Source organism: Ambystoma mexicanum, chromosome 1p (assembly GCF_040938575.1).
Source record: "Ambystoma mexicanum isolate Mex_15411 chromosome 1p, UKY_AmexF1_1, whole genome shotgun sequence".
NCBI lineage: Eukaryota > Metazoa > Chordata > Amphibia > Caudata > Ambystomatidae > Ambystoma > Ambystoma mexicanum.
In genome coordinates, this window is record NC_090921.1 from 349,877,959 (window position 1) to 349,901,279 (window position 23,321).

The 23,321-nt window shown below is 44.9% G+C and overlaps 1 protein-coding gene across 4 annotated transcripts in view; it reads left to right on the forward strand.

Moving 5' to 3' along the window:
• FCHO1 (FCH and mu domain containing endocytic adaptor 1) overlaps window positions 1-23,321 on the forward strand; it is a 1,111,213-nt gene that overhangs the window by 113,378 nt on the left and 974,514 nt on the right. The window contains exon 1 of one of the 4 annotated variants that reach the window (XM_069648684.1): window positions 13,514-13,666. The exons of the other annotated variants lie outside the window; for them this stretch is intronic. The gene's annotated coding sequence lies outside the window, so the exon portion shown is untranslated. Of the gene's footprint in view, window positions 1-13,513; window positions 13,667-23,321 lie in introns of those variants that run through there. 4 annotated transcript variants of the gene reach the window in all.

Sequence of the window (23,321 nt, forward strand, 5' to 3'; positions counted from 1 at the left end):
GGATCTTCACGGACAACACCACCAGCAGGTTTTACATCCACAAGCGGGGCAGGACGCGCTCTCCGGCTCTCTCCTGGGAAGCCTAGAATCTGGGGCACTGGGCCATTCGTCAGGACATGTTTCTCATCACTTCATCTGGCGGGCACCAAGATCACCATCACAGATTCACTCAGCAGGGAGATACGTTCTTGCCACGAGTGGGGGCTTTGTCAGGACCAGGTGGATCTTCAATTCCACCAATAGGGTCAACCAATTATGCACAATTCACAAACACAAGATGCAATAAATGCACAAACTCCAGATCGACCTTACTGCGATGAATTCCAAGTGTCGGAAGTTCAGCAGCAGGTTCTTGCAGCCGAGGAGCATGAGATGCGACCTTTCCTATACGCTTTTCCACCATTCCCACTCCTGCTACGAGAGATCAACACACTCGGACAATGTCATTGCAGGATGATACTCGTTACTCCAGCGTGGCCGCGACAAATCTGGTATCCTGACCCGCTATGTGTGTCGGCAGCTCCGTCCATCAGGTTGCCTCTACTTCCCGATCTTCTCTCCATGGAAGGAGGGGCGATTCTGCACCACGACCCAGCGTTGCTGATTCTCTGGGCCTGGCTCCTGCCGCCCTAGAATGTTGACATTGTTTACCTGCGGAGTGTAAGGACATCCTGGCCTAGGCCAGAGACTCTTCAAATTATTTTGATTGAAAATGCAGAGAGTTTCAAAAGGCAAAACAATACATGGTTCGCAGGGTCTGGTGATCACCCAATTTGCCCCCAACCCTTCCTTCCTCTCTATGCGGGGTAGGCCTTGCCCTTGTGATTCCACATTGTTTTGCATGTGAAAACTCTTTGCAATAGGGGTTGTCTGGCTTTGCCCAAGCTGCCACTGATGCTGCATTTTTTTTTTTAATTACCTGCAGGGCTGCCAGCGTAAGACCCAGTGACCCTTTGCCCCCCAAACTATTGCATGGGTTCACCAGGTCTTGAGGTGGGTATGGAGGTGGCAGGTTAAGGCCCTGTGATATTGTGAGTGGGGAGAGGAATGAGATGGTCGCAGAGCCTTGCCGTGGAGCCCACAATGATTTATCTTTTTGTTAAAAATAAAATGCAGCATCAGGAAAAGCCTGATACCTCACCCACCCACAAGCAACGGGGGGAGGGGATGCAAGTATTTCATCCTAATACTCACTCGAAGCTGCATTTCCGTACATCCTGGTTCTTAATATAGGCAAATGTCTGAAACACTTTACAATGAAAATGGGTGCACACCCCTCAGGAAACGCTGTGTTTGGGGATATATAGGTAAGTTACCTGACTCGGGGGAAGTAATGTAAGCAGAGCATCTCTTCATGTACCTTAATGGAATACAGGCGGCCTGCCCCCTTACCTTGACTCTAACTCTACTTGCTATTGATCTTGTGGAGTGTCCCTCTGCAGGACCCTGGAGTGGAGGACGAGGTAAATCTGCTTCTTTTTAATCCCAGAGAACTTCCCACCATGGCCATCCCCACCTGGTTCTTCTCCACTTGCTTGTCTCCTTGCAACTGCTACTATTGTCATGCTGCCCGTGAAGAATGTTTAATCCATCTGACATCTCAAGACAGCAGGTGCACGATGTGGCCGAACGAGTGCAGGCTTTGCCAAAGCCAAAGAGCCCAGCTTCTTCTGAGGAGTGCTTGTGGTGGGGAAGGCCTGTGTCTGATCATGGTCCTGTCATGGGGCAGTACTTGGTAGAACTTCTGGACACCCCCTGTAGTGTCTAAAGTGGCCACATTTTAGTGTTCTTTATTCTGAATGCTGCCATCCACCGGAGTGGCGTCCTGGGTGCTGGGGTTACTAAATTCAGATAGTAAACTAAATATATGTTCAATAGTGATGCTAAGCTCCACGTCATGACTAACTCTTTTAATTGGGCCTCTGGAAAGGCTCTGGTTAGATTTACTCAGGGCTTCTGGTCTGGGGCGAGGATCATGACAGCTGGTGGGTCCTGTAAGGCCCACATTGTTCTGAAATCTGCAGGTCCTATGATGATCCATAGATAGGTTCCTTGGGGGGGAGTAGGGAATGTGGATTGTGTAGCCGTATGGAATATGGGTTGTTTAGCAGCCTCTGGTATATATACATTGCTCCCGACGTGTGGGGGAATGGGGATGGGGTTTTAATTACCTTAACCCAAAACAGGCCCACCACTTAAGAAGCGAATACACGGTTGTACATAATACATATTCATTGTGCAAAGCTCCAAGAAGTGGTTTGATGGTGTTGCAGAACCAAACTAACCCAAGTCTCCACAATAAAACATCAGTTGGCATCTTATATGCTTTTTGTAATAATTTTAAACACTCCTAGATACTGTATTACAACCCACCCCCAAATGTGATTGGACAAAACCTCTTCAAAGAAATCCCATCTGTTCCCGATTCTTTGATTTTTTTTTTTTCATTGGCCAGTCTTATCTTGATGATTATCTTCAGATAATATTTAAAACACCTTCTTGCGATTATAAACATTGGTATTGAAAATATTAATTGCTAGCAATGACTGGCCGAAGCCCTTTAACTTTAAGTGTGATTGAACATGGTCCACTTACATTTTAGCAAATAGAGAAAGGTCTACATAAACAGGATCTTCTTTGAACTAATAATTGCAATCTCAACTCCCCAGACTCCTGGCACCTCTAAAAGACCTCATTTATGGATCCACATATAGCCTCAGACGACCTGGAAAAACACTTAACCACTGGATACCCTGGCCTTTGGTCTCATGTTTATTACCACCAATTAAATGACTAACCCGCTCTAAAGATTTGAATACCAAAGGCGAGATAACATCTGTTCCCTTGCAGGACTGTAAACCTTGTCCTTCAGTGCCCACCCCAGATAATACTCCCTTACCTAGAAAGGATTATTTAAAATCGCTAACCTCGATTTATGAGGAAAATGAGCCATCGGATAACGATGCGCCATTTTGGCTACAATATGTACACCAAATGTGCCTGATAGTTTTATATCAGAGGAGTCAGGCTAAAATATATTTGACCACTTGCAAACAGCACTGGAGTGGACATTTCACCAGAGCTAGAATTTGGTAAACCTAAATTTGGTGAACATGCAGATGCATCATATAGGCACTTGATGTCTACGGTTGTAGATTACGTGGGATGGAGTAGACCAACACCCCCCCCCCCTTGAGCAGGATGATGTAATGGACATCCTTGAAAAGGGTCTGCAAATGGATCTCCTTTTACTTTTCCATAATGCTCTTCAAAAAAGGGTGTCTGCCAATTGGGAGACGCTGGAGTAAAGTCGGCAGTAAACAAAAACTAGATAAGAAAATGCTGCCCATTTAGTAGTGACCCCAACTACTTGCCAAAGCACCCCACCCAGAAAGTCTGGTGGTGCAGGCAGCTACGGCAACCTCAAAACGGGCAGCTTACCCACCCAACCATCTATCCAGGTAGGGATGACACGGGAGTAGATGCGTGGGCAAGGAAAGTATTTTCTGCAGGGAGCATGGCTCTTAAGTCAGCCAACCCCACATGTGCCTTAGCTAAGTTTTCATTCAATCTATGGGACTGTATTGCCATGGCGGCTGAGCATATTCCCGAGGGGGAGGAAAGAGACAGTTTCTTGGCTATTGTTAGAGAAGGCAAAGAAGCCATGTACAAATCTCTTCAGTCGGGTCTGGATTCTGCTGACATCTGCAGAGTCATGGCAACAAGCACCGTAATACGCAGATTTGCGTGGTTGAGGAAGTCTGGATTTGCGCCGGATATGGAATCCAGGCTCCTTAACATGCCTTTTGACGGGTCTCCCCTTTTTGGCAGCAAGACTGTCGAAAGTCTTGAGGTTGCAGACAACGAAGGCGGCAGCCAAATCTTTAGGTGCCGCTATTAAGCAGTCTCAGCCTTGGAGGGGTAGATCTCCTCCGTTCGAAGAGCGAGAGGAATGGTTGGTCAAAGAGGCCAAAGAAGATTCCCTCGGGGTGGATGAGGAAGAGGTGCAAACAAGCAGGGGTATCTTTACCAACAGCCACTGATTCAGCCGCCTCAAAACTTCTCTGAGGTCTTGAGTCACGAAACACCAGTGGGAGGCAGATTGTCTCAGCATCGGAAAGAATGGTGAGACATTACTTCGGAAGCTTGGGCATTGGAAACCATAGCCCAAGGTTACTACCTTCCCTTCATTCAGAAACCTCGGGACCATCTACCGGAGAGCCATTGGTTGAGGGTTCCAGATCCGCTCCTTGTGCAGAACTTGTCCCTGTAAGAGAAAGGCGCTATAGAACCAATGCCTGTAGCGGAGAGGAACAAAGGATGGTACTCTCCATATTTCCTAATACCCAAGAAGGATGGAGGACTGAGACCCATCTTGGACTTGAGGGAAGGAGAAGTTCGACATGGTCACACTTTCTCAGATCCTTCAGGCCCTCCAACTCCAGGATTGGATGGTGTCATTGGACCTTCAGGATGCTTATTTTCAATGTGCCATTCCATCTCAAGCACAAAGTACCTGATGTTGGCGGTTCTCCTTATCAGTTTGGAGTTCTGCCTTTCGGACTGACCTCCGCCCGAGGGTTTTCACCAAGCTGATGGTTGTGGTGGCAGCGAGTCTCAGAAGATGGGGGAATTCACATCTACTCCTACCTGGCTAATGGGCTGATCAAGGCGCGTTATCCCAAACGAGCCATATGACACCATCTAAAAAGCTCCAATTCATCAGGGCTGTATTGCATACATCCATGGGAAAGAGCTTGCCAACCGAGGTGATGGCTTAAGACCTTCTGTAGATGTTCTCCAAGATTTAGAGTGCCCAGGGTCTCCTTTGACTTTCCGAGGTTTCTGGGCCTCATGGTATCCTGCATCTGGTGCCAGAGGCTCACCTGAGGATGAGATCCATTTAATGGGCTCTCGGAATTCATGGTCTCAATTCTCGGGCAACATGTCGGACCTACTTCAGGTTCCAAGTCGGGGGTTGCACAGGATCTCCTGTGGTGGGCTTGCACTGACAACATTCGGAAGGGAGAACCTTTTTGGCAACCATGGCCAGAGATAACAGTAGTGACGGACGCCTCACTCACAGGGTGGGGAGCCCACGCCAACAATCGTAACAATCAGCGGTCATTGGTCTCCATCCGAGTCCAAACTAGACATCAGTCCTTTGCAGCTGAGGGCAATCAGACTTGCGCTGAAGGCTTTTCTGCCATCTGCATGAGGAAAGAATGTCCTGATGATGACGGGGACAACACAGTGGCCATGTACCTCCTCAACAAGAGAGGAGGTGTAGGGTCACTACCACTATGCAGAGAGGCAATGCAGTTCTGGTACTGAGCAACTCCAGAAGGAATCTCCCGATCGGCAGTTCACTTGGCTGGAGAGTAGAACACAGCAGTGGATTCTCTGGTCAGGCAGAGCAGTCTCCCACTAGTTTGAACTAGCTCAGGAAGGCCTTTGATAGATCTTCATCCTTTGGGGAACCCCTCAAGTGGATCTGTTTGCGACCAGTGTCAACAAGAAGTGCAAACTGTCCTGCTCCAGGGAATTTCCTCCAAGTGGAGCTCTAGGAGAGGTGTTCGTGGTGGACTGGGAGTTTCCACTCCTATACATGTTTCCTTCAATCCCCATCATTCCACAGGTGATCAGGAGGTAGAGAACGTTCCGGAAACTTGTGATCCTAGTTTCCCTGGATTGGGCCAGGAGCACGTGGAACTCTGACTGTCTGGCAAGTCCATCTGCCCGCCAATACTTCTTCCACAAAGAGAGGACCTTCTCTTGCAAGAGGAGGGTCTTGTTCTCCATCCAGCTCTCAAGACTCCCAGCCTTCACACATGGTTTCTGATAGGCTGAGATGCAAGGATTTGGACCACCTGGGTGACGTTGTGGATATTTTGCTTTTGGCGAGAAGGCCAGCTACAAGTCCTTGTACCATTGCCGTTTGAACAAATTCTGCAGCTGATGCAAGGACAAGAATATATAGACCCTTAACTATGCAAAACACCAGAGGTGTTCCTTTTTTCTACTACACCTAGCCAATCTGGGGTTCCAGGTTGGAACAATTAAAGGTTATTTGGCGGCGTTATCCATCTTTAAGCGCCTGTCTGAGGAATCTTCATATTTTAAGATCCCACTGGTAACAACATTTCTGAAGGGACATACCAATGTGTCGACCCTCCCTCCCACCCCCAGGCCAACCGCCCTTCGTCTCCTTTCCAGGTTCCAGTTTGGGACCTTAATCTGGTGGTAGTATTTCTTGTGTGAACCTCGACATTCATGTCCATTAAGGTTGCTAACGTTTAAAACCATTTTGTTGGTAGCACTAACTTCAGCCCATAGAGTGAGTGAATTTCAGGCACTATGATGTAAACCACCTTTTATAATTTTCCCCAAGGACAAGATCGTCCTGAGGGTTAAGCCTTAGTTTTAGCTTAAGATTAGTTAAGATTTTCATGTAGGACAGAACATTGTTTTACCCACTTTCTACCCTCCACCTCATCCTGGCAAGGAGGAGGAGAGGTTGCACATATTGGATCCACGTAGAGCTCCAAGCTTCTACATCTCTACATTGTCAAAACTTCATATAGATGATCAGTTTTGTATAGGCTATACAGATCACAAACTGGGTCAGGCTGTGACAAAGCAGACCTTATCCAGGTGGATCATTCTGGCAATTTCAGAATGCTACAGGCTGGCGGGCAAGGATCCTCCAGAAGGCTTGAGGGCCCATTCCACCAGGGGCATGGCTACATCTTCGGCTCTGCAAAGAGGTGTTCCTATCAACGTTTGTGTGGCAACTATGTGGTCTACTCTACACACACGTTCACAAAGCATTACTGCCTTGATTGTAACCTCAGTCAGGATGGAAACTTGGGATAACCTGTCCTCTATTTGGTTTATGTTAACCATTGAGAAATTCTTACTCCCTCCACCAATACAAAAACTTCTTTGGGACTCTATAGAGGAATACGTGGGAGGACACAATCCATTCGAAAGAACAAGTTACCCCTGGTAACATAGAACAACAAGTTACTTACCCCTGGTAACGTTCTTTCGACTGGATGTTCCTCCCACAAATCACTCATCTTTGATATTCAATATGCAGCTTCAACTGCTTCAGAACTTTGGCATAAGGTGCACCTTGAGGGCCTCCATCTCAAGTCATTGAAGGTGTATATATTGCTAAACCCATAGGAAGAGCACTTTTTGGGCAGCTTATAACTTCGCTCCCCCTGGACGAATCCTCACCAAACTTTGCAAAAACAGTATATGGCCCGCTCTGAAATTTTTGGCAAAGTTTGGTAAGGGGGTGGGGGGGCAAAGTTATAGGGGGGTACCATTTTTTTTTTTTTTTCCATAGACTGAATGGAGAAAAAAACTTCGCTCACGCCTATTGCCTAAACCGCTGGATGGATTTTCACCAAATTTGCGGCAGGAGCTGTGGCTTGGTCCCGAATGCGTGGCAATCCGTCCAGTAGTTTTAAACGACCAAAAAGTAGGTCTAAAAGAAATTAGTGATATCTATGTCCGCTGCGCGGACACACTTCCATGTTCGCTCCGCGGACAGGACACCGCTTGGCCAATTGGCTTATGTCATGTCTGCGGACAGACGTGTTCGCTGATTGGTTGGAGTGAAGCATGAAGTGCGTCACATTTTCTCGATGCGCCCGCCATCTTGGATTTGCGGCTGCTGTCCGCGGACATTGCGGTAAAAACCTATTAAAAAAAAAAAACACACAACTTTGCACTTGTCAAACTTATCAAATTATCTATGGGGAGGTGAGGGGTGATGAGGATGGGTTGGGATATGGCTGCAAGAAGCAAAAAAACTGGTGTTTTTTGCCATGAAAGTCCACGGACAGTACGGATGTTCACAAGCAGTCCTGTCAAGTTAGCAGACACCTCTGCATTACAGGGCTGGTGAAAAGCAGTTCTTGAATGGCTTATAACTTTGGCGCCCCTTAATGAAACTGCATGAAATTTTGCATTTATATTCTTAACCCGATTCCAAATGGGTTTGCAAAGTTTAGTGGGATTTTTATTCTGTCAAGAGTGAGCAAAATAAGAGGGGGGGGTCCAAAAATATTGTAAAGGCTTATAAATGTGGTGCAATTTGACGAATCTACACACGCAGGAGTCCCTCTATAGGAAGAAAAATCCATGTTTTAGCACCCTGGCTTCCCGCTTTGGGAACCAGGGGTGCTAATGGTCTTTATCCCCCATTTCATGAGCTGCAATGGATGATAATGGTCCGGAGCCCTGCTTATTTATTTATTCATTTATTTATAACGCGCCAAAGCCTGCAGACATCAGGTTGTGTGGTTACAGTATTTGTTGAGGAAGATGAGGTGGAGGAAGACGGCTTACTACTGAGAAAAGAACAACCATTCTGAGAGCACTGCGGTCATTGGATTTGGTGTGGTGGCGCATGGAGTTGGTCCCGTAGGAGTACTGCTCAGGTAGTCTGCGAATGAGTCAGTGCATTTCACTTTGGTAGCTTTAGCCTTTGGTACACTCCCAACAGTAGTAAAGAACTGGCACACCCATGATTCGAGCTTGGTGCTAGAAGTAAGCACTTCCTCTACCTCATCTTCTTGGTCCTCTTCATTGTCTTTGGAAGCACTACGCTTTTTTTGTTGGGAAGGTCCTCCAGTTGGTGGTGGCTCTTGGGGTGGAGGGATGGCAATAACTGATGCCATTTTTAAGATAAATAGCAGTTTTGATAAAATTCTTCCAAGTAGGTACTGTGTACTAGATTGTTAATGGAAAATGAGTACGAAAAGGCATAGGAGGTGTGCAAGGGAAATTTTGAAGTTGAAAGTTCGTAGATCTTTAGAAAACGCAGTTCCGAACTGTCTTCGAAGCACGGATCCGATCACGAAGTGCAGACGCTTTCGCAAACACGTCACCATGCCGCGCGCAAGCGTATGGTCACGTGGCATTGTCCAGAAGGTCTGCGATCAGATGTTCCCGGAAGTCTACGGATGCAAAATTATTTCAAAAAGTTGTAAAAAGTTTATAGACTTGCTTAAAAATGATGCTACAAGGTGGGAAATGGCAGAGTTTTAAGGTGAAACTTTGTAAATTGGACAAAAATATTGCTCATTGGATAAGTTTGATAAGTTTTAGGAAAATAGCATGCACTGGTAAAAACCCATGAATTTTCACTGAAAAAAGCGTTAAAGGGACGTTATGGTTAAGTTGCACTAATAAAAAAACCTATAATATTACGCGGAGTGCCCGATGGCTTCAGCTCTGTTTTTTTGTAAAGATACCCTCATAACCACGGGTTTGAACATACTAAGCTTTGAATGAGCGAAGGCTGTAATAGCATGGTAAATTCTACTCTGGGGTAGGCTGGGAGGGCGATTAGGAATATGTGGGGGGAACATCCAATCGAAAGAACGTTACCAGGGGTAAGTAACTTGTTCTTCCGCATGCATGAAGGTCTAATATGTATACATTCTAAACGATTGTAACACTAAAAAGTAACATGTCCCATCCATATTTGCTTCATATGGATTTGCAACACCGCCCCACTTCGTAGCCATCGCCCTGTCGTCAATATGGTGTGTGCAACATGAATCCCTCATAATAATGGGGACCCTCCTCCCCTGACTGTCCCTCCTTTAGTTAATACTTAAACTAATAATTCATGATCATCTTCTTGGGGAACATCCCCCCCGGTCTCAATATGGGCATACTCTTCGGCTGAAACAACCCAACTCGTCCCCCTCCCCCATTTCCGCAATCTATCCACCACTGAACACAATTATGTCAATTTGGTAGATGAAACAAAACTACTTCAGTTTGAGTACCCTTATGCGATGAAGTGGTGGCCCTAGCCTTGGACAGGGTTACGGTCATCATGGTAGCAACTGCTGCCTGGTCAGAGCAATAACATAGGATTAGTTGGCAGGAACAAAAAAGAATAAGTAAAAAGACAAAGTAAAAGACAAAACCCAGGTGCTCGAGTCACTTCCGATTACTCTCCACTTTCCCAATTAGTCCATCTCTCATCAGTCCAACTATGAGCTAAAAGTTCCCATCTGTAGTTGACCTTGCACCCTACTCTCTGTCTTGGACATTCAATGGAGTGTAAGCACACCACTATCTTCATCTGAAGTTTATTGAATAGCCCTTGTTTTTGACTTCTGAATCACGTGTGAGGAGACCGCTAATTTGTCCATTTCAACCACATATTTGATTTACTTATACAGGGTGTTCTTGCTTCTCTTGGCCTCTAGATACTTGCTGAGTCCAGCTTCTGTGGACCTTATTCACTGTTAATTGTCCAATACTTGGCTCTTCCAAATGTTTTCTTCTTTAATCTAAGAGAAATGTCTTTCGTACATGGCTTATCTGTCTGCATCCCTTTGTGCCTAGCAATTATTGCTTAAAATAGCACTTTTGATCCCAGGCTCCTCTTTATTTTGCACACAAAGCTGTTTCTCCGGCGTATCCTGTCTCTGTATCCCTGGTCTGTCTGAGGTAGCTGGATTGAGTCTTAACACGAGTCAAAGTCCGTCTTCCTGTCATTGCTGTTCCAAGCTATATTAGTTACCAATTCCTCGAGCAGTACACGAAAAGCTATAGGTATTGGTGAGTCTGCATAGTCCGAAAGTTGCTAATTCTTTATCGGTTGCTGGCTTTTTTTATTGCTGGCCAAGAACGTGCTGTACACGTTCTTGGCCAGTTTCAGTTACTCTTCCACATACTCGAATACCTTGAAACGTTTGTGTATTAAGGGCTTTATTTCGCTGTTGGAGGGTTTTATTCTTTCATTTCCGCATGCATTGATTCCTGTTACTGCATTTGGAAGTGTGCATTCTTCAGAATATTTGGACTGGTGAAACTGGAGGATTCACCGGTATACTGCCTGCGCCGTTTCAGAAACTATGCAAGCCATGTTTTCACATTGTTAAAATGTTTTTCATCACTGTTGGGGGGGGGGGGGGTGGATGGTACGGTACAGGGGGTGACACTGCTATGGCACCGTGGTCTGTAATTACCCCTCTATGCAATCATCGCAAAGTGGGTGAGGTTGTGTGCAATTGAGAACCCAACATGATCACTCTTTTGGGTTCTCCATGCGTGTTTTCACCCTTAAATGACTGTGGATATGCTGCAGCGTTCTTTTGTTTAAGGGGGAAACGGTTCTAACTTGCTTGTGGAGGCCTAAAGATAATAATGTGCAGAAATCCTGTACACATTTCCTACTCCTCGTGAGCCATTTACTAGAGCTTCACTTGAGGTAATACCCTTTGAACTGTAATCCGGTTGCTGCTAAAAACTGGCAACATGCGAAATATTGCTATGATTTTATTTGTTTTATATTTCTATGTAGAATGGTACATTTGAGCCAAATCACACGCCACAGCACCACCTAGTATCCATCGCTGGAAGTTCACCTCCAGTTTAGAGTCACATCTGCTCAAACACAATTTGTTGCTCCAGAAAATGCTGTCTTGCAGGGTATTATTACTATATACATGGCTTTATCAACCCAAGACGGACCATTTTGTCAAGGCTACAGGCAACTGCCTACCTGGTTTCACCCTTATTCTGGTTGACGGACAGTGGCTTTAAAAGGGTATTGATATTTTCCTGATGGAGGACTGGGGTGCCTGGGGCCCAGAAAATCCATGTACTTCGTGAGCTTGGAGTTCAGTAATCTGGTTCCGTCTCAGAGGGATGTCCATAACCTGTTTAGGGAAGCAAAGCAGTGTAGCAGGGACAATTAAATGTATACTAGATTACTAACAAATCCTTGTCAAGGAAAGTACTGCATCAAAACGGTATCTAGTCATGCTGCCGGTTAAAACAAATCCCCAGTTTACCATGAACATTAGTGTTCTACACAGGGCTCCAGAAAAGATGTTGTGGTGGTAGCATTTTACTCCCTACCCGTGGCAGTTTGGAGCACAACAATTTTCAGGGAGTCGCGAAAAAGTACTTTTGATTGTCGACTGGTGTATTCTTTGACTGTAAAATTTTATTTCTGAACCAGTTATTTAATTTGTAACTCATTCTTTGTGTCTGGTAATGACATTAAATATCGGGGGTATTTTATTAATCTTTCAATTTTCTGGTCCTATAACACAATGGTGTATGTAGAATGCCGGTTTGTTGGAATTCTCTGCTCTTGTCTCTTGTCTGACCATGTCAAGGGGCAGACCTGCTGTCTGGTATCTCTTTTTTGGCCAGCTGGGGAGCATTTGCCTAATTTTATGGCGGTTAATGGACCACTATGCTCTTTATCTTTAGGGCCGATTCCACGACGAATTAACTGAAGAGATCCGATCTGAAAAGAAAACAAAAAACACAATTAACACGTTGAAAGAACACCAGTTCTGTTTTTAAACATATATTCACAATCCATGTGTCACCTTGTTAAGAGAAGTAAAATGCATTTTGCAATGAATGTCTAAAAGCTGTAATGCAAAATGGGTTACTTTAAAGGCCCAATCGGTTAGCACTGATTTAGTAGGGTTTGTAAAGCGGTAGTGACCTCCTGCCACCTGACTGTGATCTGGCCGCCCATATCTGTGCCCCTGCTTGCTCTTTGGGTCCCCATGTTAGCTGCCCCAGAGCCCCCATGTACCCTGCCTAACCTAACCCCAGGTGCACTCGTCGTGTACAGCATCATGCCGTGGCTATGTTCTATTGCAAAATAAAAAGGGTGATGGCTGGAAGGTTTCAAATTAATCTTAGCCCCTGGCATTGCTCCCGACAACCCTCCAGGCCATTGTTATTTACCTGCCATGGCATTACAAAAGGGGAACGACCATATGCAAATCTGGTTTGGCCCACCTCAAAATGGACAGTCCAAACTGAACTTCTTGGTCACATCCCTGCTGCATGAGAGAGACTACAGGCATCCCCAAACATGTTTCGGCCTTGTTGGACTTCATCAGTGAGAAGTAGTTTGGGGTCTAGGCCCAGCAAGCATGGGACCCACGTCTGTGCATACCAGTACCACTCTGGGTGACTAACAAAACCAAAGGGATAATGGCTGGAAGGTGTAGAATTAAAACCTCCTGGCATTGCTCTGGGCAACCCTCCAGACCATAGTTCTAAGCCTGCCAAGCCATTACACATCCTATGGCTATGTTCTGGTAATTACTTTGGCGCCCCACGTTATTCAAAACGATTTCCCTATATAAGTATGAAACGGAGGGGTATTTTTCGAGAAGGGTCGTTTGTGCTTTGCTACAAGCCGTACGTAGTTGACTAGCTTCCACAGCATCAGGCACGTTTTTGTTGAAATGCGGGCAGACAGAACCGGGAACAGGAAAGGGCAAACATCTACAAATAAATGTGTCCTCTGTGTATTGCACATGACGGTTTCTTTTTCTGTGCTGCTAATTATTCTGCCATCTGGTAGTGGGATGAGAGCTGCGCCGCGCTCCCTGGGGACGACTGATGTCATTGTAGTAAGCTCCGTCTCGGACGGCTGGTTGCCTGAGCCGAGCACCGTTGATTCTTGAGTTTCCTGGGTCTGAGACAACTGCGCAGGTGCACCTTGTGGCGAATGCCTCTGCCCACAGCACATGCCTTCCTCGCATCCATCCACTCGTCTTGCAGATGTTGGGTGATCACCATACATCTGTCGGTGCCCTGCAAACGGAAGCCGAGCGTTCTCGGCCTGAAACTGAGCATTGGGCAGGTACCAGATGCGTTGCATTTCTGTCCGCGTTGGCTTGCTCGGATATGCCTGGGCCCGCCTAGTGTGCTAGTGCGATGTTCTGAGTGGAATGGAGTGGCATATGACTGTTCTGGGGGCGAGGGACCGAGTGAATGAGATCGATGATTTTGTGGTTGGGCTATAGTCTCTTAACCTGCTATCTACTAGTGACCTGTAACTTGAATGAAAGAGACGTGTGTTTTTATTCCCTACATGTCATGGCTGTTACCAGGCTGCTTTCCATATTGCAGTTACCTGAGACGGGACACTATTTTGGTGACGAGTTGGCGGAAGGACCCGCTGTGGTAGGTGGGAAGGGGGAGACCGTAGCTTCTTCAAACCAGAGATGGAAGTGTAATATAAATCGTCAGTCCACCGCACCTCTAGTTCTTTTAATTTTTACAGAGGGCACCTTTAGTTCAACGGCTCAAGAAGGACGCTTTCTCTTTCTCCTGAGCCAAATACAGAATGGGCTGAGGCCGGACATTCAAGCACTGCCAGGGTCCCAATTCTCAGTCCGTGGCTCTGCAGGTCCTTAAGGTGCTCAGGTTGCAAACACATTTCTTTTATCAGTGGCAGAACCTTTCATATGCATGATGATAGAACATTTCCAACTGAAAGAGCTCGCAAAGCATCAGCTTGCAAATCTGTGAAACTTCTAGTAAGCAACACAAAGCACCAATTAACAGATTTGTTTATTTCCATGTCTACTATGTTGATAGGCAAAATAAGTTGCTTTAAGTCACTAATCAAATCTTTTCAACATAATAAAAAATAACGTGCTGGAATTTTGTGACAAATCTGCATATTTATCTTTGTTTATTACACCACGGCTTTTAATTCATGTCTTAAATCACTAAAAGCCCAGTGGGGTTAGCTTGATTTTTCAGGTTGGCATCATCTTGCATTCTGTGGCTTATACCATTCTGGATGTGAAAATGAAGGCCACAATGATATTCTTTTGCCTTAACATGTTGGTAAAAGGATTCTCATGTTGTCATGTGGCTTTATTATGAAATTAGTTTTTTGTAAGCATACTCTAGAAGACCGTATTACTGTAGGTCTTGAAATCCATCTATTTGAGCTAAAGCCCCCCCCCCCTCACGCCCACTTTGACGCAGCAGGCCACTGAAGAGGGGGTCTGGATCCTGGGACCAGCCCCCCTCTAACCCCCCCTACTAAATTAATGACAAGAAAGAAGGCCAGGAAACAGTGCAATCATCCCTTCTATTTCCGACGTATTACTAACGGACTAATGATTGACAAATACGTTGAGAGGTATCCCATCAACCAGTAATACAGACCAGGCACAGTACAGATCTACCGATGTGTGAATGAAGAACCGCAGACCATGGTTAGAGAGACCTATATGGAGAGCCTGGGCTAGAGCACCACAAAGCCTTTTTGCTGACATCGTTGTTGACACCACGACATAGCAGCGTTGGACAAACACATGTGCTGTCCGCACCTCGGGACACAAACACACACTCGAATACATGAAGAACAGGAGTGTGCAGTTCTTAGATGCTTAAACGCGAATAACCCTATGGAACTGCAGGAGCACCTATAGGACCTGACTGAGCCAAGTGTGACTAACCTATGGAAATGTAGTATAGCATGAACAATGTAGAAACCACATTTTAAGGTTTAGGAAGATTACAGCAGACCTCAGGCCTCTGAGCAATAGACTATATGAGCCGATTCAGGCTGGACGTGTGAGACAGGACCTGCACCCAAGGTCAAGAGATACGGACGACATTCCAATCACCAGATGACAAAGGGACCAGCTGCAGAAAATGCAAATAAATCCTCATAATTCAGAGCTGCAGAGCTCCTATTCGTGGTCTCTGAACATGTGACGCGGCCTAAGCAGACAATGGACAGTGGTCGGCGGTGGGAAAGTGGAGCAGGTCCCAGACAGCCAGACAGACCAATAGTATGTAACAAATGTTGCGCTCTCCTGTCCGGTGCTCTCATAATGCAAAGGTGGTGCACACAAGTTACAATACAGGCACATAATCGTTCTCATCACTTTGAAGTGGTATACAGTGAGCTGAAAACCTTTTTCGGGTCCCAGGATTGGGGATGTCTGCTCTAGCCAATCAGTTTAGTACCCTAGGGGTGGGTAGCAATGGGAAAGAACCAATGTTAAGTCCACAACACTGCAGCAATGTTATAGTTGGTGAATTGGGGATGGAACAGGTCAGCCACCTGACCTGCGAGGGCCAGTAATGTCCTGTATAGGTTATAGAATACTCCATACCCAATCTCTTGGCCTGATAGGTTTTCTGGAGAAGGGCCCAGGTTGTGACAAAGTGCTGACGGCATTTGGGAGTAAAACCGGCCTGCGAGCCTAGGAAGAGCAAGATGTGCATGAATGTTCTCTGTTCCTGTGCTGATCCCTGTTGGTTTTGCCTGTAATAAACCACAGTTGGAACTTGCCGTTGATTGAGTTCTCTGTGTGTTCTGGGGGAGTGTGTTCAGACGTCAAGTCTGTGAACTTCCAGTATCCCTCTGGCCTACCTCGGAGTTTCTCCAAATACATCACTCTGCAGTGACGCCTAGCCCGGGCTCAGACGGCAAGAACCTGTATCATTTCTCACCTCGGAGAGCATTGTATTTGCTTACAAGCGCAACACTCTCCGAGGTGAGGAAACAGTTATTGAAATTAATCTAGAGGCAGGAGACAAAAGCCTGCCCAGCGGATATCCGTAGACTCCCCTCACCCCCCCTGCGTTGTAGATAAAGGCTTAACTGCTAGCTCAGCTTTTACATGGCCCATGCATTTAATAATTGGCTTTAACAAAAAAAAATGTGTAAGTGGGTGTATGTTTGTATGCTAGGAGGTGTGCACCCATATGAATGATTGCAGTGTGAATTCAATCTTATTAATATGTGCAGTCACGCCCATTTGTGTGTGTGTGTGTGTGTGTGTGTGTGTGTGTGTGTGTGTGTGTGTGTGTGTGTGTGTGTGAGAGAGATATATATATATATATATGGAGATATATATATATATATATATAGAGAGAGATATAGAGAGAGAGAGATATAGGGCCTGGGAAAGGGGCATTGGAATATGATTTTTTTTTTTTGATTGACAAGAGCATGGCATGTTTTACTGCAGCCTTCAGGCAAAGGAAAGCCATCTTGAGTGTTATTATGTGATGGAGGGGTGTGGGGGAAAGGAAAGCTATCTTGACTGTTATTATGTGATTGAGGGGGGTGTGGGGAGAGGGTACTGCATTGGCGGCTGGCCGGTCTGGCTCTTACTGTGCGATGGAATGTTGTACTCTCATTAAAGGAATAGTGCACTCAGAAATATTATTGTCCCTAGGGTTCGGGCATGTGTTTTTAAGCATACGTTGATCGATCGTACAAACATTTCCTATGCACGTTACCGTAGTTTCCCACTTTTGTACACATGCGAAATCAAGCAACAGGGCGCAGCCATTTTGTGATAATCTTATCTGTTGCAGCATCGCCCAAGCAGGACTGCTCTTGTGGCACTAAATCATATCCCCCGCCCCTGAGCCTGACATCACCAAACCTAGTGATATTCTCCGTCTTCCTCCGTGACGTTACTGGGCAGCATAGCCAAACACGCCCAGTCATCACCTACGTGATGCAATGCAGAACCCGGAAATCAACACACATTGTCTCACAACACAACACAGCACGTCACAATTCGGAATATAAAACTACTTTAAAAGGAAACAGCAAGACTGTACAATTTGTAAAGTACTTTTATTTCACAATAAACTCTGCAAGAACATCCGGCTATTGCCATATTCAATCAAATTTGAATTTCTTTTCTTAGCTCTCGGTCCGCAAACGTTTATCGTGAGTCACGCGGTGTTCCTTTTGGGTACACAAGGTGTTCGTTTTGGGTAAAAGTAACGCTTTGGTCACACAGTGAATTGCAAGGCTTGTGCATGAACTTGGGGCTAGACCACCGTAAAGGATGTTGCTCCTAATGTCTGCTACCGCGTTGGGGCATATCGGCCCTTGGCAATCGTCCCAATGAAGAGTCAAATATATCAAGTTATTGACATGTATCTGCAGCTGCCGGTTGAAAAACCCATCAGTTGGTATCTGGAATCGATGACAATCGCAGAATGCCAGGATGTACCTGTTTGGAAAACATAATAGACATGTGTCTCAGTAGCCAATCTTTATAACAATTTATCATTATACTTATTAATTCAGCATCGAGTTAAAAATAACAATTAGCACAGACGTAAAACAATGTTAACAGAGAGAAAACAACGTGGAAAGTACTAAACAATTTGCTTCCGAGGATAGTGCTATGGAGTATGTTCAGCTCTAAACGGGATGCGGAAGCTGACGCTACAATTCGAGGTGCACATAGATGGCATTTTAATGAAATATTGGCGTTGAACCTTGGGGAACCGATGCTGGACTGCCCGTGTGCCCGGTAGAAAGACCAGTACACACAAAGGTTGTACTTGCGTTTCATTGCGATATGCCACACAGAACAAACGAGTACAATGTAACCCAGCAATAGTGGTCAGCTAATGATAAGTTGATGCTCGTTCAGGTATAAAATCGTCGCAAGTCAAACTTGCATTCTATTCGGTATTTTCTTTCTCTTGGCGTAACGCAGACCATAACGCAGACTCCGTTCTCATCAACGATTCTTCATAAACTGAACTTACATGTTCCTTAGTCCAGTTTTGGAATGGAGAACCTTATCATAGCTTACGTTATTACACCCCTCCTTTAATTCAATTCCTTTTGGAATGGTCCCTTTCTCTCACGGTCAAAAAACAATTGAGCATTATACTGTGTGTGCGATGCGTGGGCTTCCTCAGCTTGCAAGCAAAAATTCAAAGGTGGTGACCTTCACTCAGAATGAAGATACATTCTTAGTTTGCAACGTCTTGGCTCACTGCATGCATGAGAACTGGAATTGTGAAGCACGGGCACTGGAGGAAAAATGTGGGGGCTGTCCTTGCTCTATGTTCGTGGAGCTGCTGAGGGGTGGCGGAACTTGGCAATTACAGAATGCGCCCTACTCCAAAATTGGATACACAAAATGGAGTCAGTGTGTCTAGCAATAGCGTCACCTCTGCTTATGTCACGGCCTCAGTAGCTCGACAACTGTGAAAGCACAGCGTTACATTGTATGGCAATCGTAAAAAGATAAAGAGGATACATTTTAAAAGACAAATTGGATGCTTTGTTTGGACACTTCATAAAAACATTGTTGATCAAAAACCGATGGTAATCATTTGTACCTGGATTTGAACTGTTCCACGAGCTCTGCTTTAGGTGGGAACGGCACATTGGCAATGTTTTGTGGCAATGTATGTGTACTCAGAACAAAATCGCGCGCAATTCCGTGATTATGCAACTCCAAAACATTAATGAGATCTTTCACAAAATAGAATTCAATTTCCTCATATACTGGCCTGACCACCCATTTTGTTGCTTCTTTTCGTAAAGGCCATAGTGTAGCGAAGCATCCCAAAGTTTCCCGAAGTCCTCGATTGTTCACGGCCTACATTCTCGTTATGCGCTAATACCGCTAGTAATGTCCTAAATTTCATCCCTTCAATGCCGAAATGCAATCTCTTTGGCCTGTACTTTAGGCAGATTTTGTGGAACACCTCCAAATCTCCCGTGTGACAGAATTCTGTGAGTCCCTTCAGAGCTCTTGATAGAGCTTTATCAAACACGTTTTTGGAGCTCCACCAAAGATGGTTGCTGAAAGACTGGGACTACTGTGAAATACTTTCAGAACCTTTTTTTTTTTTTTCCCCCTGCAGCTGAGATTTTTTTATTGATGGATTTGGCAACGTGCCATACATCGAATTGATGGCGAATATTTGGAAACTGCTCTCTCATTGTCTTGGCTATTGAAACGTGTCTTTCCGTGGCTATGAGGTCGATTTGCATTCCCCTCGATTTGTAGATCTTCCAGTTATTTTAGAAAACAAAGTTTCTCCATGGCCACTGAGGATTTAAAATCGGACACCTGCACCACCACCGAACTCTCAATTCTTTTACTTTCCATATCCTGAAAGTGGTATGTGCAGTACTTTGCTGAAAATCTGGGGCTGTCACACTGTCCATCGCCAGCTAGCCTGAACCAGTTTTTGGAGAATGTACTTTGAACAGACAATTGTTCAATTTTCCAAGCTTCACTTATGGCAGGGAATAGATATTGACGTTGATATTTGTAGTACTGCATTTTAGAAATGAAATGGAGTCCCACAAATTGACAGAAACTGGCCAACTTAATGAAACTAGAGCCACTAAAAGTAAAGCTGCTGCACACTGTAGATTACCAGCTGGCAGTTTCCCCAGTATTGGCTGAGGGACCATGAACATTTGTCATGGAACATTTCACAGGTGGCATGTATTTTGAGGTTACTGCCTTGCGATACACAAGTCACATTCACCAATGGCTTCCCACATATTTCCCCTTACATTGAATGCACACATTTCAGCATCTTTATAATCTCCATCAAGCTGCTGTCGAATACTTTGTATTTGGCCTCCTTTATTAGACTGTCATCCTGCATTAGTGTTGTTTCTGACTGAACTGTGGTTGACATATCAGCCAAACTGGACATACTGTAGTCGAGATCTTTGTCTAGTTCCTCAGTCAATTGTATTGATGCTTCAGTCTGTCATTTCAGCGTCTGTTACTTGAACCTGAATTGGAGAAAACATCAATGTTGACTGGTTTTTGGGTGGCCCTTTTTTGGCAGCTGTGGATTGTGTCAAGTGGTCTGTGACTAATTCAAAAGCATCTTCAATACATTCAGTTTCATCTTCATCTGGTGGAGCAGACGCATTGTAGCAATGGTCCAAAAACACTTTGCTGGCTTCGCCGGGCACATTAAATTCATTTTCTGGCTATTGGGCAAATGTATCTCGAGTCTGAACATGCAGCACCTCAATTAATAGTTGCTCCATGGTGAAAACAGTTTGGCAAGCAGCATCTCTCATTTGTGTCGCTGTCTGTGTCTGCATAGTCCGTACACCATCGGGCAACTAGAAGACAGGTTGGAAAAAGATGTTCCAGGTAAATCCAACATAGTGATGGATAGTTTACATTAAAAAAAAGCATATTATAAAGGCCCCAGAACAAAACACTGGTTAAAAATTGAAATTGCTTATAAATTACCTTATTTTTCTTGCTTTTCGTTGAAACTTTCTTTACTGTAATCTCAGCAACAGCAAGCATGTCCACCGACTCAGATCCACGTGCCTCCTCTTCTATATCTGGATCTTGTATACATCCCTAGAAAAGAGTATCCATTTAAGGTAAGTCATTTGTTAAGGCTAGGCTACCAGCCTGTACCACCTGTGAAAGAGAAAGATGCAAACGGTTTTTAAATGACCAAGATAAGTGTATTAAACCTTAGTTGCCAATGACAATTCATCTATCCAATGGCATTGTTGCCAGTGTAAATGCTACCTAGACACTGTACAATATTGAAGGACTATTATACGAATATTACTAGAGAATTGCAAGACTAAATTGGTTTGACCATGATATATTGAAGTTACAACAATATAGGAGACCACCATGAAATAGTAGTGGCCTAAGTGACATCACAACCAGAGTATACTTACTCATTACTTGGATTCCGAGGGCGAACTGTTGCGCGACGTTCATGCATAAGCACCATCAAAATACACAACACGGACCGTGTGAAGCAGGCTGCCCTGAATTCTGGCAGCTCGATAACACATTGCGGCCGTGGCTCGTCTTGCGATATATGTAGGACAAGCATCCAGAGTTTTCTCGGCAGCAGCAGTTCTCCTCCTCGGTTGGTATTAGCGAGCACCGATTGCAGGTACACCAAGTTGAAACGCCGTCCATGCGACTAGGACCAGGCTCTTCATCTGTTGAATCGTCCTCCCAACTGTCTTCCGAAGCCACGTAGTTGCTGCATCTTTCTCTTTCGAGTAATTCCGCCTCGGAATACTCCGGCTCGTACTGGTAGGGCTGTATTGTTGCCATTGTGGGGGAAACAAACGAAAATAATTTATAGTAATGGTACTGGTATCTGTTTGCACGGGATAAAAGCAACGAAGGTAGCTGACAGAGCACAGAAACGAGGCACAGAATACTAAAAGAAATACAGTGAGAGGAATGGAAAAGAAAATCTGTTGTCTGTTGTGACGCGTTCATTTATACTTATTGAGGAAAGGGGAGTCCTGCCATTTCCATGGAGACGCGTCATTAGCTGAGGCGCAGAGAATGTTGACACGAGACGTGCTTTGGCGTTGTGAAATGATTTAGTGCCCCTAGGGCAGTCCACCCTGGGCGAAGCGGCAACTGATCAGATTATCACAAGATGGCCACGCCCTGCTGCCTAATTTTGCGCGTCTACAAAAGAGGAAAACTAAGATAAGGTGCATTGGAAATGTTTGTGCGATCGATCAACGTATGCTTAAAAACGCATGCCCGAACTCTCGGGACAATAATACTTCTAAGCGCACTATTCCTTTAAGGGCAAAGCCAACCTGATGAGTGTATTTACATACATGGGAGAGGGCATGTTTCATTATTTTGACGTGGCTTTATTTTATTTTTTTTTAACTGGTGTTCAGGTCAAAGGCAACATACATATTCTTAAATGGGGAGGAGGGAATATAACATGAGTGCTACATAAGGGTTCTTATATAGTGGGGATTTGTGTAATGATAATATGCTATTTATATAGCGCTTTCACCAAGTGCTGTGCAGAGAACATATTTACATAAAAAGTATCGCCCAAACAAACAGCGAGCACTCAGACCGCTGAGCTGTTACCGGCTAGCCAGAAAGAGCATGATTTCTTACTGTGGTATTGCAGTTTATTACTGGTGTTAAGGCGAAAGGCAACATATGTATTCTTACATTAGGGTGGTTTTATTGTTTTTTTTTAAACTTTTTTTTTTTTATATCGTGGCATGTCATTTTTGGGAGATTATCAGCATTCTTACATGGGGAATGGAGGATTTGTGTAGCCAGCAAGGATATGTTTTTTTACTGTGACATGGCCTTTTAACTGGCTTTAAGGCAAAGCCAACAGGAGTACGTTCTGACATGGGGATACTAGCATGTATTGGCAGAGCCAGCATAAACCTGTTTTGTTCTAGTATTGGTACTGGCATTATGGACAAAGCAAACATGAGTATTTTCCTATGTGGGTATAGTGGCGTGTACATAGGTGCACCAGAATGGACATCTGTGGGTACAATCAATATGAAAATGCTTTTTACACTTGCAGAATACAGGCATATAGTGGGCAAAGACATTAAGAAAATGTGTTTGAAAATGCTCCTGTGCATTGTTGATGACTTGGCATCTAATGGACTTTATGGCTTACCCTACCAAACCGATTGAAAACTGCGTGACCTTTTACCTAATTTATCAAAAAGTGTACTGTAAAATGCACTATTTTAACCCATTATTTAAAATCTTTACTCAAGGGGACAGCCCCTCACCCTCCACCCCCTGATTGGTTCGTCCTCCCTCACTACGCTCTGTCACTCCTGTGCATTTGGCTGGGGGCAGGACAAGTGCCCTTCCTTCTGCGGGCTCTTGGGGTGAGCCCTACTACAATCATGGGTACGCCTCTGGTGAGTTCGGGTGAAAGATGCATTTAATGGG